This window comes from Grammomys surdaster, unplaced genomic scaffold (genome assembly GCF_004785775.1).
Source record: "Grammomys surdaster isolate TR1022 unplaced genomic scaffold, NIH_TR_1.0 165, whole genome shotgun sequence".
In the NCBI taxonomy this organism is placed as follows: domain Eukaryota; kingdom Metazoa; phylum Chordata; class Mammalia; order Rodentia; family Muridae; genus Grammomys; species Grammomys surdaster.
In genome coordinates, this window is record NW_021604613.1 from 6847597 (window position 1) to 6865332 (window position 17736).

A 17736-nucleotide genomic window follows, 5' to 3' on the forward strand; every position below is an offset into this window, starting at 1 on the left:
AAATTTATTATTATGCATATAATTATCCATTATGTTCATTTAAGAACATGACATGCATTTTTATTATCTCCTAATATCAATTCTTCTGATGACTCTTTTACTATAAAAAAGTTGGTGAAATACATAATGTTGTCTCTGTATATCAGTTCATATTATTAGTATACTAGTTTTTATTATAAGTTTGTCTTATACACAGCCTTGAGAGTTTTACAACGGCCCTTGCAGAAAATGAATCATTACCTTGTTCATTCATTTTTATTTAAACGTATAGTAAAACTTTATATGCTTTTAATTTTTTGCATGATTACATCATTCTCCTTTTAATTTTCCTACCTCCCAACCAACTTCCTTAATAATATGATAACTTTTACTTCCCTTTTCCGTCTCTTACGAATTGGGTTTCATCAGGAAGTTGGATTCATTACCTAAAAGATGTTGGAACTCATGAGACAAAGTAGTTGACTATGGAGCTTTCCTTACTTAATTTTATATTTTCAATTAATCTTACCCTCATATATTGAAGAACTCGCTATAAAAATTTCTCACAAGAAGTCACAGAATGAGAACACTATTAATAAAAATCTAGCTTTAGCAAATATTAAATAGAGAGGTTAAGTATAGAGTAAAGTAATACAGGAGCAGTACAGATATATCTTCCTAGGGAAAAACACAGCAGGTAGATAAAGATTGATAGAGAGTCATGCTGGAGTAGTAGTTCCAGGTAGGGAGGACATAAGGGTAGAGACAGGCAAACTTAAGAAGCATTCGAGGGATAGCAGAGACACCTAGTACATTAGAAGCTTCCTAAAATGGTTGTACAAATGAAGATAATTAAAATGAAATAGCCAATTATCTTACTATGTTTTATTATTATCCCATAGAAACTTTTTTTTTGTTTTTTGTTTGTTTGGTTTTGTTTTGTTAATTTTTCAAGACAGAGTTTCCCTCCCTGTACATTCCTGGATGTCCTGGAATTCAGTTTGTTAATCAGACTTGTTTGTTTTCTAATGAGAGACAGAAAACGGGTGGATCTATATGGGAGGGAGATACAAATTAGCTTAGAGGAGTAAGGAGAGGGAAACTGTAATGAGATTGTATTATGTGGGGGCAAAATTATTTTCAGTGAAAAGGAAAAATAAAATTATAAACAAGAAACAGTTATTAGTTGCAGAAGAAAAAGATAAAGTGAAACCACTATGTTGTTGGTGTATTTACCACTCCATTATATAGGAAAACTTTACCCTAGAACAGTAGATCTCAACCTATGAGTACAGAGGTTCCATATCAGATAATCTGTATGTTAAAAATTTTCAGCATGATTCATAGCAGTAGCAAAATTATAGTTATGAAGTAGAAACAAAATAATTTTATGGTTGGGAATCACTACAACATGAGGAAGTAAACTAAAGGGTAACAACTTTAGGACGTTTGAGAAACACTGCCCTAAGACATTGAGACTGGCCTGAGAAAAAGTAGAATATCAGCACAAAACAAAGAAGCTGTGCTGTTCAGATCTATCTAAGTTTTCTCATATTGCCTAATCATATAAATCCCTCCATCCGCAATAACCAAGCAGGAGCTGAAGAGTCAACAGACAACTTAATTATAGATCCCTGATTTTAAACAACTTCTTTTCTCATTACAATTTAATACTTCTGCATTCCAGACTGCTTGTGGTCAGTGTGTGTTAGCCACACTTGATTTCTATTGGACTAGAAACAGAGATATAAGTCAATGTCTGTAGCTGCTGGTATTATGAATGCTAATTATGTTCTCTCCAAAAAACTACTGACAAGAGAGTGCCTGCATGTAGCTTCTGGGAACCTGCACCCCTGTTGAATCTAACTGGTAAATAAAGATGCCAACAGGCAATAGCTGGGGAGGACAAACAGAGGCAAGATTTTAGGATTTCCCTGGGCTTGAGACCCCAGGAGGAGGAGAGAGAGGGATCTGCCTTGCTAGGAATATGAAGGAGAGGAGAAGCACTATGCCTGAGAAGAGTGCAGGACAGAGAGGCATAGCCACTATGTGGAGAAGCTGGGAGAGCGAGGCCCAGAGGGCTGTACAACTGGGTCTAGAGCAGTCAAGATAGAACATAGAATTAGTAAGTAATAGTACAGGATTTTTGGCAGGATGTAGGTGTTAATGGCATGCAGGTTAGTCAGTGACCTATCTATTGTGCTGTTTAAGGCATATTAAAATATAAAGGCTGTGTGTGTGTTTTGTTGGGGAACATAAACCATTGGGATGAATGGTGAATCCTGCATCAGGATTTATGAAAAGTTAGTTCAACACATGGTCAGCCTCTTTGTGGTTTGAAAGGATTTAATCGACTATTAGAATTACTGGGAAGCAATGCATCAGACTAGGCATAGAGCATCATTGTTGTGATTCTGACACTCCAATGCTTGAAACAAGATTTCTGTTAAACTGGCCTAAGATACACAGTGAGTTTCAAACTAAACTTAGTCTAGTGTGAGATCCTGTCTTAAAATTAAATGAAGGAAAAGAAAAAAGTGATAAGTTTTGGAAGTATTATGGCAAATTAAATCTGTCATACCAAAAAATCTGGAATACATTTCAGTCAATAATTTTAAATAAAATAGAAATGGCAATATTCTAACAGTATCAAGAGAGATTTGCTTAAAAGTTAGACATTGACAATGATGAGAAAACAAGTTTCCAAAAGGTGAACACAAGTATTAAATGACATTTCCAGACTTTTTGTTCATTTCTTCCATTTCATGTTTATATAAGAGTTAATATAATAGACACAAATATTTGAGTCATTAAATACAATGAAATTCGTCTGCTACAGACCTGCCTATATTTTTACAATCCAGATTTCACAGTTCTGGAAAGTGCTATGCATGTTGCTAAAAGAGAAAGGTAATAAAGGATGAAATATACTCAGATATGAATCCTGGGAGCTATAATAATGACCTACCTACTAAGAGATGCCCAATAGTATAATAGTGGCACAACCATCCTGAGTGTAACCAAGCACTTTCTGGATGGATTTAAGTCCCACTCCATAATATGAAAGTCGTACATAGCACTATTATCAGGCTAAGAACTCATCTTTAGGCAGCTCATAGGCTTTAGGGGAGAACTTACTACCATTATCCTGCTAAACTGCCATATTAAACAAACTCTTAATGACTTATGGTCCTTGGCCCTCATGTAAGAAGCTTCTGTCTACAATGGCAAGCACAGTGGCACAAAATTAGTCAAGGTGCAGAGAATAAGATGTAGAGTGCTCATCCCTAAAGGATAAATATGTACCAGACCCCACATTCCAAGGCTCAAGGATCTTTGTGGAAGAAGTAGAAAAGAGTTTAAGAGCCAGAGATGGTGGATGACAATAAGAGAACAGTATCTTCTGTACTCAGCATGGCAGCTGCACATATTAACACACAGTGGTTGCCACAGCATGCACAAAATCTGTACTGGCCCAATTTAGAACAAACCACAGCATGGAGAAGGTGAGTTGGCCACAGAAATCCACCCCTAACTGTGGAGGTATTGGCAACTGCTATCAGCTGGGAGCAGTAAAGACAGTTTTCTCTAAAATTGTACCTCCCAGTAGTTAACCAAGCTCCAGTGGATGGTCACAAATCCAAGAATATTTGGAAAGCATAAATTAGTCTTGAAAGATAAAAAAAAAAAGGGCACAAAGTTGGTCAGGTAGTAAAACAGTTATGGATCTGGGAAGAGTTGAAGGAAATGATAATATGATTGAAACATGTATAAAACACTCAAAGTATATGTAAAACAGATATATAACCTCAGTTATGTATAGAACAACTCTCTCAATAATTAGGATGTTTATATCTTAAGTCATAAAATATGGCTACTGTTTAATCCCTTTTGTTAATCAATAAAGTAATAGTGAGTTTTATAATCAATTACATATTATATTCAATAAAATAAAACACTGGTATTTAGAGACCAAATCCAGAACCTTGAAACATAGTAATCAACCACTCTACCATTGAGATATATCCCTAGTTCTTCCTAAGTTGCATTAAGAATTCCCAGCCATAAAACTTTACAGGTTACAATTTTACTTAGTCATTTGGAGAATGAAAATAGAACCAAGAATCATGGAATATAACTATAGCAAGAGCATTTGGAATTTGGAGGCCAGGGAATCCTGAATTTTGGGCAATCCTGTGATAGTAAGATTCTGTCTAAATAAATAAATTAGATAGATAGATAGATAGATAGATAGATAGATAGATAGATAGATAGATAGTGGAGCCGGGCGGTGGTGGCACACCCCTTTAATCCCAGCACTTGGGAGGCAGAGGCAGACAGATTTCTGAGTTTGATGCCAACCTGGTCTACAGAGTGAGTACCAGTACAGCCCAGGCTATACAGAGAAACCCTGTCTCAAAATAAAATAAAAAAATAAATAAAATAAAATAAAATAAAATAATAAAAAGAATGATAGTGGCGTTCCAGTCATTACAAACTAATATATATATATATATATATATATATATATATTAGTTGACCTTCTTAACAATAAAAATCATAAAAAATAACTTTCAAATCCTGTTTAACTCCCCTAAACACCATCAGATAGGCTCTGATCTGGGGAGTGATCAATCTGCTTTTCTATCACTCTAGGAAAAGATGATAAACTGAAATCTGAAAGCAATATTAAAGACATTATTCTTTAGAAAACTTTAACAGACTCTCTCAGTTGAAAGATTTAGTGATGCTCTGTCAAAGATGTGTCTATTAAAAACAAATTTTCAGGTTCTGTTGTAAAATACTTCAAAGTTAAAAATAAATAAAAATATATTGACTTACATTGTATAGTCTTTTCATACCTATGCTTTCACCTTTAATGTATGAGAATAAAGCAGAAGACAGCCATCTTCTGTGCAGATGGTGATAGAGAAATACAAAACTAACTAACTCTGAAGCAAATGGTTTATGGAACAGTAGTTTTTAGTTTCATTGGCTATAAAATCCAGTGTTTACAGGTTCAAAATAAACATAAACCTAGCTCAAATGTGTAACTTTTTCAATGTTTAGATAGCAGTAATTTTGACACTATACGTTAAAATCATCTCCATGTTTTCACATGGGGCTGTGTAATTTATCATTTATGCCATTTAAACAAATGCAAAAGAACTTCAAAAGCATGTAGAATATATGCAATTATATATGCAGTTATAAAGAAAGAAGTCCCATTAATATTTAACAGTCTTATCATGACCTTTAAAAACATTCATATAATTTACGTTAATATAATATTGCTTATATATCAAAATATAACTTAATTATATAATAACATTTAATATTTTCTATAGAAATAATAATTGCTTTTGTGAGAGAAAAATTGGAAATTTCAATATGTTAGGAATATAGTTCAGCTGAATGAGTGCTTACCTAGAATGAACTAAGCCTTGGGTTTGGTTGAGGGCCTTCAATAAAGTAGGCATGGTATCAACATACACTGTTATCCCAGGCTTCCAGAGGAACAAGAAGGGCAATTTGAAGTTCCAAGTCATTCATGGTTTCATTGTTAGTGAATTTTGAGGCTACAATTCGGTAGGCTGTAGGAAATCATGTTTCAAAAATTAATTAAAATTTCTTATTTTTTTCTTTCTTAATGATGTCTGTGTTGGAAACACTTTGCACAGCAAATTTAATCCTCAAAATTCAAGATAAAGAGATGAGAATGATGCCTAAGACATGTGAGGTAGCCAGGCATGGTGGTTCTGCCTGTAATCTTACATTAGGAGGCTGAGAGAGGAGTATTACATGACAGATGTTCAAGGCCAGCCTAGACTGCATAATGAGATGAGGCCAGGTAAAGCTATAAATTATCACGCTGACCCAAAAACAAACAAATAAAAATACAAAAAGCTAAAAATTCAAAGTAAAAACTGTATAATGAGCTAGAAATTGCCACAAAAGCTGAGAGCCTGTGTTCAGAAAGCACATGGAGAAAGCAAAGAATGAACTCCTACAAGTTCTACACGTACCTCCACATGTGTGCTTTGGCATGCATGTACAGGCTGTACAATGGTGCACATGTAGGCCAGCAAGGGTACACACACACATACACACACACATTTTAAAAAGTATAATCAAAACTTTACTACTGCTAAAATATTAAAATGATTAAATTTGAGTAAACTAATTTTATGTTCATTGTTTTTCATGTAATTCTGTTGCATTCATTCCTAAATATAATCATGGTAGAAACATCAACTAGAGGTAGAAATCCATGAAAATTTTACGTTTTCCTTATCAAATAGGTTTTTTTTTAATTTTTTGTTTGCTTTGGTTTGTCTTAGTTTTTGCCTTAGGAATCCAGTTTCTTATGAAAGCATGAAGGTCAGTAGTGAAAATATATGGGCATGAATGCTTGATTTACCTATAGATGAGGAGATCTCATTCTATATCTAGAATAAATGAAGTTAATTTAGATTTTAAAAATCATCCTTGGGATAAAAGAATTTTCATACAAATAAACCAAATGACTTAGTCAGACTTCCCATATTTGTTTATGGGGTGAAGGTTAATTCTATATATTGAAGAATTACCGAGTAATATTTTCCAGGATGCTGTGGATAATAAACAGGAGCACAAGTAACCATTCTCCCTAATCTCATGAATCAGTAATCCAAGGGTGGAAGAAGGACTGGAGAGGGCAGGCAGGTTCCTGTTCTCAGAAAAAGACACTGCAGGCTCTACTGAATAAAAATGCATAAAGAGTTCCTATTCATTTTCACCACATAATTTTGAGGAATAGGAAAATAGGCCTCAGCAGTAATTTTTTTTATTTCAATAATTTTAATGCAAACTTATTGGCTGCTCCTCCATAACTAAGCAGGTAAATCTACTTCTGATATTAGAGTATGGGCAACTTTTATGAGCAGCTACACCTTGTACAAACAGGTATTAGAATAACAATCTTGACTTATCATTAAATAAAAGTTTGATACTAGTGACATAGAATGACTCCAAATGAAATATGAAGTGTAAAAATATGTAAATATAAAATTATGAGCTTATTTGCACAAATACCAAGTTTGCCTCAAAAAAACAATAATTTGTTTTTATCATTTGGAAAGACTGATATGTTTTGACATGACATGCTTTGTGTTTGGGCATGCATCCATGTAGGTGTGTGAAGGGGAGAAAGAGAGAGAGAGAATCGGAGAGAGAGAGATATTTTCATAGAAATGCAAAATCTTCCAATTAAACGAGAATAAAGTTATATGTATATAGTGAAGTCCCTTGACGAGTTCACCAATAAATTTCTAGCTGAGAATTTCATTTTCTCTGTACTTCAAGGAACACACTGGAAAGCAAAGATAAAAGAGGATTCCCAAGTAAGTCATCTACTAATTTTGAGGTTGCCAAGCAGAGTTTGATTTTTTTGACTGTTTTTTTTTTTTGTTGTTGTTGTTCCAGAGTTCTTGATTCGTTTATACTTATAAACAAATCCCTATCATTCTAATTGCATGGACTATTAGGAGTATCTCCCAATAGAATTGTGTCAACTTTCTGTAAACAATTAATTAAACATCCTTGTTAATTTTTTTATCAAGCTTTTACAGTGTGTTAGAATATCTGTAATCTAAAGTGAAAGTCCCTTTCAGGCCAAATGATTACTTACTTCTTCATTTGGATGACTCTTTATTTTATGGATTACAAGGGAGGATTAAAGCCATTGGAGAAATCACCTTAGGCAGAATGTGTTTGTGCTGATAACAGAATTATGTTCCATGGTAAAAAAGAAGGCAGGCCCTGTATCTCATTAACAAACCAACTGATAAAACAAATCAAAGGAGGAAACTTCTAGCCTGATATACTGAGCCCAGCTGAAAGGAGTGCAGAAGATACAACAATCAACTTGAAACCAATGTGATGCTTGTAAATCATGTTGTTCATCTAAAGGGGACTCCAAGAAACACACCCTCTAATGAAGGGAAAAATCAGTAATCCTACCACATTCTCCCAGCTCCCTCACAGTGGCATAACTTTTCAAAGATTAGTGTGAAACAGTCCCTAACAGGCCAAAGACCAAAAGAAGGACATGACTGGTAATGATATTAAGTATATTTAAAGTGTCTATTCACTTAAATTGCTGGATATCACAGACTTCTGAATCCATTGGTTTGCATATTTGCTGTTGGTGTATTTAGTTGCTTTTAGACTCTTCTGAAAAGGTTCAGTTAATCAGGCCTGTGTAAATGGGGCACATTACTGAGTTAAGTGTTGCAACCTTACTTCCATATTTTTTAAATTCCTGGTCCTGTCTGATTTCCCTCAATTATCATGAGAAGCCATTCTATTTCATTTTGTTACATATCATTTTATTTTGTTACATATAAGTACATTTTTGCTCTTGTGACAGGGTTTCTCAACATACTCATGATTTTCCTAGAATTCACTACCTAGATCAGAGATCTATGGTCTCATTTCAGAGACCTCCCTGCCTCTGACTCTCAAATGTTATGGTTAAATTCATACATCACCATACTCAGGTCTATGAGCACATTTAAACACAACAAGTTCTCCATTCAGGGACACTCCTGAGACACACCTGGCCTCGCAAGTTCTGCTTAGCCCTAGAGAGAGATTTCACAAACACTTCATTGTATCTTTGAGTTTAAATCCAGAACAATGCCGCCAAAGCTGCCAAGTTCTCCCTCTTGATGGGGCTAGAACTTGGCCCATTGTAAAATTACATTTTAATCAGCTTTCTGTTGTTGACAGTATCCTTCACTTCTTAAGTTTTTCTTTAATCCCTTTTAGCTGGGTGGGGTTTTGCCCTGAAGACCATGCTTTCCTTTTTAATCTTTTAAAAATGATTTATTTATTCACTTTACAATCCAATATCAGACCCCCCCCTCCCAGTACCCACTCATGAAGATCATGGGACTGAAGCCCTGAGGGCCAGCAGAAAGAGTGGAAACAGGCAACTTAGGGAGGTAGAAGGTTAGGGGAACTCTCCAGAATGCACCAGAGACTTGGGAGGTGAGAGACTCTCAGGACTCAAAGGGAGGGATCTTAGATGAAATGACCAACAGTGGGGGGAGGGAACTTAATAAAGCCCACCTTCAGCAGAAAGACAGAGCATCAAGTGAGGGAGGGGGTTGGCATTCCACAGTCAAAAGTCTGACCCATAATTGTTCCTGTTTGAAACAAGTGCAGAGATGGAAACAGAGAGGAGCCTGAGGAAAAGAAGGTCCAGAACCAGGCCCAAAGTGGGATCCAGCTCAAGGGGAGCTCCCAAGGCCTGCCACTATTACTGAGGCTATGGAGTGCTAACAAAAAGGAACCTATCATGACTGCCCTCTGAAAGACCCAACAAGCAGCTGAAAGAGTCAGATGCAGACATTTGTACCCAACCAATGGACTGAAGCTGTGGACCCCCGTGGTTGTATTAGGGAAAAGCTGGAAGAAGATGAGGAGGAGGACAACCATGTAGTTAAACCAGCAGTCTCAACTAACCTGTACCCCTGAGATCTCTCAGACACTGGATCACCAACCAGGCAGCAAATACCAGCTAATATGAAGCCTCCAACACATATACAGCAGAGGGCTGCTGGATCTGGGTTCAGCCAGAGAAGATGCACCTAACCCATAAGAGACTGGAGGCCCCAGGGACTTTAAAGTTCTGGTAGGGTGTAGGGGGATGAGAGGTGAAGACAGGGAAATGGGGAGGATGTATGGGATATGAAACAGTCAGAGGGCAGACAGGGAGGCAAATAAAATCTGCAGTGGAAATAAATAAATAAATAAATAAATAGATTTTTAAAAAGAGTGATTTACTAATAATCATATGATGTAGTCAATATTAGGCTGTTTTGAAATCTCTTTTGCTAATCTTTTAATCTAAAACTCTAAATTTTCTCCAGGAAAAGTTTTAGGACAGGTGCTAAAAGTAGCCACATTCTTTGCAAAATTATAACAAAATGGTGTCTAGGCCACTTGTTAATATTCTTCTCTAAAACTTCTTCACTTGCTACCCACAGTTCAAATCCCCTTTAGCACTATCTTCCATGTTCCTACTAGAATTGACCATGATGGTTCATTTACAGCCTCCAACCACTTCTTTAGTCCAAAGTCTGTTATATTTGTTCAACAAACAGGAAAGTACTGTTAGGCCTATGTCAGCAAAACCCCACTTTTGATACCAATTTCTATCTTGGTCAATATACCATTGCTGGGAAGAGACATCATGGCCAAGTCAACTGTTTTAAAATAAAACATTTAATGGATAGCTTGTTTATATTTTCAGAGGTTAATCTATTATCATCAAGGTAAAGACCATGGTATCCTGCAGGCAGACATGGATTGGGTCTAAAATGGGCCATTGAAACGTCAAAGCCCACCCTCAGGAACACATTTTCCTCCTAATTATTCTACTCATTTCAAACAGTGGCTTTCCCTGGTAACTAAGTAGTCTAGTGTATAAACTTATGGTGGCCATTATTATGCAAACCACCACACTTAACTCGCGACCCAGTAGTGCTTTCCCAGGTAATTTTGTCAGAGAAATGAAAACACTGCACAATATTTGTGTTTAAATAGTTGTATTTGCTTAGTAAGCAAAGGAAAAACAAATGTTCTGTACAACATAAAAGGTTAAAAATTATTCAGGTATATGTACATCATGAAATACTGCTCAGTAGAATTTTTATTTTTATTCTTCTGATGCTTGAATCCAGGGTCTCATAAATGGTAATCATTCATTCTATGACTGGCTTATATTTCTAACCCAGAAATGAACTTGTACATAACAATTTGAACAGATCTCATTCTAAATGAAAAGAAATCTCAGTATATTCTTTTCACATAACTTTACCAAAGTGCAAATATTGATACATTGATTAGTGCTTATCAGAGGTTAAATGTGGTTCAGGAAACGGTATGAATACTGGTGTAACATTGAGAGATCATTCTAGTAATGAATAAGTTCTATGTGTACAAGGTTTATCAAATATATTTACACACACACACACACACACACACACACACACACACACACACATACAGCCTGATGAAATTTGAGCATTGAGAACCAGAAGTGAACACAAGGTGATACCCCTGACCAAGAATCTATTTACAATAGATATCTACTGGGAGAGTAAACACATTTTTCTCCAATTTGTGTCACTACCAACTGGGATATCAACCATACTCCAGGGCAAGTCATATGGCCAAAGTAGCTGGCCAACACAAAACAGCACCCCTCTGTCTCTCTCTGTCTCTCTGTCTCTCTCTCTCTGTCTCCCTCTGTCTCCCTCTGTCTCCCTCTCCCTCCTCTCTCTCTCTCTCTCTCTCTGCATGAAGGGATGGTGTAAAAGATCAGAATACAACTTACATTCTTTACAGGAACTCTCTTTCTCCACAGTGTGGGTCTCAGGAATAAAACTCAAGTTGTCAGGGTTAGAAGCAGCATCTTTACTCACAGAGCATTTTGCCAGACCCAACATTGCTTTTTTCTATAATTTTTAAATACATTTTCTCTAAGCTTTCTCTGTGTACTAATTTATTTTGCAGCTCATCCTTCTTGTGGTCAGTGAATTTCATTCTTGGGACAAGGACCTGAGAATCAGATTCAGTAAGAGTTTTGTGTGGCTGAATGGTAAGCTCCAAGGATTCCTGTGTTACGCACACCTGAGATAAGGAACTCCCCCTTCCCTCCTCCTCTTTTCCCAGTACATTCTTTTTCCTCTTTTCACCACCATTTTGCATCACATATGAAAATTATGTATTTACTATTTACATAAACCCAGAGGCAGTGTATTATTTTTACTAGAAACCTGTAGTTGAACCAACAGAGACTTTTTAAAAAAAAATGTCTTCAGGGTTTTGAGTAGTAAGTGGTTGAATGGCAGGAATGGTTGCAAAGCATCCTTCTGTAGCTACTCTGGGAGACCATGGAACATGCACTATACAGAATGCAGCACATTTTCAAACAAACAAAGTGTTTTGGTACCGAGCAAATGCTGAAAAATACAACGCCTGTGGTGGTATGACATTTACACAGAAGGGAAAGAATGTCTTATGTCTGGCTTAGGAAAAGGTGAATTACCCCAGAAAATGAAAAACCTACCATAATATTTAATATAGAATTTATCGCTATAAACATATTTCTTTAAGGGCTTCTGATTAGTTGAATGTTGATTTTGTCTGTACAGGAAATTCAGTCTACTGTGGATATGCAGACCATGGAATATAACTAACTGGTACAATTATGTAATCATACATCTCAGAACATTCTGTATATAACATAGACATCTTTACTTTTGGTATTATGGAAGTAAACGAATATATTTTCTTGCTTAGCTAACATAAATTCTATAGTTCCTTATTTGTTTAAAAAATGTCATTTAAACTGGTATATTTATTTTTTTTCTTGATGCCTTTCAACCCTCACAACTGGTCCAAACGTACAGCACTTACAGAAGTACCCACTGAAGTTTTGCAAAGGACCACACATACTCTTTACTTTATCTGTGATCTTTGTCTCTTGCTTACTATCCAAGGAATAGGCTTATTATTATAAAGGTCATGAATGGCATTTTGTAACTTGAAAGTAAATATCTAATATGGTTGCTGGCAATACCTATACCTAGAGTGTTATAGTGACATTGACCAATGTAGAGGAAACAAAGGTCATTTCATTTTATCTTTTTGTTATATTTACCAAAACCATTATTGTTACAACCAGTTTGCCATTACTTTGTACTGTCAGTCTTCATTACTGCCACCGTGACTTATATAACAAAAATCACAATTTTAAGGCTTATAAACGAAAAACAAAAACAGAATTCACATTTACCTCATTGTCCTCATTAAATTTGAAGACATTGGCTGCATTGTGAACAGGTAATGTTCCTATCATCAGTCACTTGTTAAATGGATTCTTTCAATTCCCATTTCTTCTACTGCACTGACTCAGACTCTATCCAGGTCAAGAATTATTTCTTACCCATACTCAACCTTTTGCAATATTTATTATCTGGTTCAAGCATTAGATTTATATCTAATGTTCTAGTCACTGTGGCAGAAAGACACCATGTTGATGAATTTTTGCTACAGATATATAAAACCAATGATGTTCCAAAGCTCGATGTTAATGTAACTTATTATATTGAGGGGGAAAGTGTATGTGTATGCATATTGGTATTTACATGGCATTCATACCCATTTTTTCATAACAAATACAATTTATTTTTATCAAAAATAGGATAATTACCACTTCAATGAAACCTCCAAGGGAGAAAAAAGTGTTCCACACACCAGGCAACACAATCCAATTGCGTTATTTAACTGTTTAATATTTTTAAAGTGTTTAAAACGATTATTTTGGTGTAGAATTAATTTGTTGTCATGATTGAGTCAAAATAAATTGACAACTTTCTGCAGAGGAGGTTTGCAAGGGGAAAATATAGTTCACTGTTGAGTATTAGACGGCTCATTATAATCACAAAAGTGATTTTTATGACTCTGGTTCAGGTGTATTGGAAGAGATTCATTTCTTTGTCCTTTTCAGGTTAAGAACAGTTGTAACTTCTGAAAACAACATAAGATGTAACTATGAGAGAAAGAAAACAGCAAATGATGGGAAAGAGAGCTTGGAAGACTAGTATATTGGACACAAGACACCTTCCAGCTGACACTTGTCTTCCCAGTAACAGAACACTGTCCTGCAGGCCCAGCATTGCTTGCCACGGATTAAAATGGAAGATGGTCCCAATTATTTTTCTCTGTTACAGGTTTAAAGCGTTCTAAAAATATTTCCTGTGCCCAGAGCTACCAGGAATGAGTGATAACCTGGGAATCCTATCCAGTGTCAGTGGGCAGAGGAAATATTCCTCCCACAGTAAAGGTCCCAGAGTTTCCAGCTGTAAAGGTAAATGGAGATAGAACATCCCAAGGAAATCTCTTTGACCCAGTGAGCATAAGTCTCATGGACAGACAGTTGACTAGTTGCATCTGAGAAAATCTCTTCCTCCTTTGTAGCAGAAGTAAAAGCCCCATTGGCACCAACTAGATGAAGTAAGCCATACAGACCAGGCTTCAACTGCAAAAGTTGAACGGATGATAGTTGCTCAAATATTTAAATAAGGCTCAGTATTATTGTACTTAATAAGGAAAATATATACCTACAAAAACTGGATGAAACCATGAAGTTTTATTTATTATTTTCACTATTTTTGTACAAATTCAGGTCACTAAAGTTTATTCTTACCATTTAATGAAAACACTCTTTTGATTGTTTTGTCTTATTCCCCAGGTTCTGATATTCACTGTGTTATTCGCTACTTCTGTTAGTCCAAACTTTTTATATTACAGAGATATAAATGAGCTCGTCCAGGATTTTTACTGCCGAGATTACTTGAAAGGGTCTGTGGGAGATTCCTACTTCATAGGTTAGATTCATAAATGTAAGGAGCTATTTCATAAATGTACACAACAAACGTGATTATTGTATTGATTGTTAATAATAAAGCTCACTATAAATCAAGAGAATAAGTATGATTGTTAAAATTAGTGTGGTTAATCAGAAAATTCCATGATAAAAAGTAAAAAAAAATCTTAGTGTTCATATCTAATTAGTGAAATATGAATTAAAATGGATTATATATCCAATGTTTAAATTAAAGCAATTTCACAAGAGAAGAAAATGGGAAATGAACTTCACATTTTCTACAGAGCAAAAAAACTCTTTAACGAGTACAAACATCACTTATCATAATAGAAATAGAAAAAATGATGAGTGCTATAGTAAACTCAATCTTCTAGTGCATCAAAAGGCAGCAAAAGAGAATAAAAGATAAGCCATAGATATGGACACTAAAATGTATGACAAATGACTCGTGTCAGTATTCTAAATAAAGGATAACTATGATACGATATCATATAAGAAAACAACTCAAAATAGCGAAGGTGGCAGATTTTGTAAGGTAAAGCCAACTCAAACCAAAGCAACTACATTAAAAAATAATCACAGAACCATGAATTAAAATAAACTGAAATATGTATATATCCAAAGAGTTATAATATTTACACAATGATAGGCATTATTAAATGTTGGAGAAGACATGCATCAAGTAGAATGTTCTTGCATTACTGATAGTTATAAATTGAGACACACTATACTAATGAGTGCGTAGGTATTACTTAGAGTCGAACAAACATTCTTTGACAGAATAATTTTTACCTGCATTTTTATTTAAGGAGTAAGTACATATGTCCATTAAAAGTCATAAAAAATACTTAAAGCAAATTTATAGTAAAACCACAAAATATAACTATTGGTTCATTAGAATAGAATAGGGGAATAAATGTTATTATATAACATTATGTAAAATATAAAATTAAATGAATATATTAAAACAATGGACAAATTAAAGATATCTTAGAAATGTAATTGAATAAGAAAATTCCTGTACAGAAAAGAAAAATCACTGTTCTATTTTTGTGAAACTGAAACAGACTGAAAAAAAATCTATGCCTATAGAAGTCACAATAGGTGCTATTCATGAGGAATCATTGACTTCTAATGGCAGGAAAAAAAAGGTAAAAATTATGTATATTGGAATACTGAAGTTGTTTCCTTTATTATTCCAGGTAGTGATTACATAGCAACTACAAAGTTTCATGAAATATACACATCCATTTTGTAGCAGAGTTTTATCACATGGTTTTCTTCAATGAAAACAATAAAAGGTAGAAACTCAACATCTGACCTAACATCAGTTAAAACATAATAAAATACATTAATCATTGGAAGGATGCAGATAAATACATGATGGATAATAATTTAAATCCCCAAATCATAAAGAACAGACACATACACAGACACTAACACACACACATACACAAACAAACACACACAAAGATGGAGGCAACCTAAAACAAATTGCTGTTAATGGTCTGGGAAAAATAATATAAAATGAGTCATTAATGAGCAAACAAAATCTGAAGAAATATGCAAATTCATTTCAATCAGACATTCATTTTTTTGGTTATCTGTATTTGAATGCCCATAGATAATTACCCCATATAGCATTTAAGGTAATATGATAGTCTATAATATTTTGTAAAATATTGATCACTATCTCTTAGTCTTAGACTTGCAGATTTTGCACTACTTTTTAAGTTGATTTCTGAGAAACATTTGCCTAGCGATCTTTGTGTCTAAAAACTAATCAATACAATATCCAGCAAACAAGCAGCTAGTTGCTTATATCATCAAGCACCAGGAAAGCACAAACATGGTAACCAAAGGATGAATTAACTTCACAAACTGTGACCGTATGAGTATTTTTTTAAAAGCCAGGTAAATCCCTACCATGTGATATATTTTGAAATAATGATTTTACAACATAGATAAAATAAGCTACATTTTGGATAGAATACTTTATTAAGAAATTTCTAGTTCATACTTTTGTTATTGTTGTTGCAATTATTGTAATATGCACTCTCTCACCTCCAAATCCTTCCATATACCTTTTCCCACTCTTCTTCGAATGCATGACCTCTACTAAACACTTTCAAATCTAAGGCTCAGATACCATGGATGGAGAGCAGCTGAGAAAATTTACCAGCCAGAGTATCAGGGACTTTATTGTGACATTGTGTCATATTCAATTGTCATTCTACATCTTTTTTTCTGAATTTTGTAACAAACTATTATTTTGTTAAACTTCTTTTAACTAATAAGTAACATTTCATATTTAAGTTATACAATTTTTTTTTGAAACAGGGATTCACTGAATAACTCTGACCTGGAAGTTGCCATGTGGAACAGGCTGGCCTCAAACTCACAGAGATCTTCTTGTCTCTGGCTTTTAAGTGCTGGAATTAAAGCTCAATGGTGCTAGACTATATGATGTTTGAGCATATACATGTGTAATGTATACGTCAGGTTAAATGTGTCAGTCTCTCAAAAATTTATTATTTGTTTATGGTGAAAACCTTCAAACCACTTTTTTTCTAACATTTTGAAATACTCAGCTTCTCTGTTATCTATAGTCACTGTGCTGGTCAATATACAGAAAATCACGTGTAATTATCGATACCCACTGATCAATGATCCCCACCCTAATTTTTATCTCCTCTCCTCTGACTCTGGGAAATATCCTACTCTCCATTTTAAGGAGTTCAATATTTCAGATTATGCATATCAATGAGATTAATTTGTCCGTGTGTATGTGTATGTGTGTGTGTGTGTGTGTGTGTCTTATTTCACTAAGAATTATGTCCTATGGTGATTATAGAAGGACATATTGTTAGTCTTTCTTATTTTCCAGAGCAATGGAAAAAATGTAAAGGAAATAAATCTATGTAACATCCAGAAATTTCTGGCCTTTCTAACCCTGTGTTCTCTATCCATGGCATCAGTCTTCCTGATCGCACATCTGTAGAGAGGTACTATTGTGAATACAGATCCACAGTCTTATGTTCCAACCCCCACCCTGAGTAGAAACCTCACCTTCTACATTCTGACTTCCTACTCTTCAAGCATTCCAATCATGACCATACATGAAATTCATAGGGTTTCCTGAACTCCATTCCATATGAAAACAAAGCAAACAAATGACAAACCTCTTGTCTTGGACTTTTTCATGAATCAGTTCTTATATCATTATATTCACTCCTTTCTCCTAACTATGACAGAAAACTTGACAGAAGAGATGAAAAACCTTTGGGATGAACAGTGTTCACTATGTTGGCAAA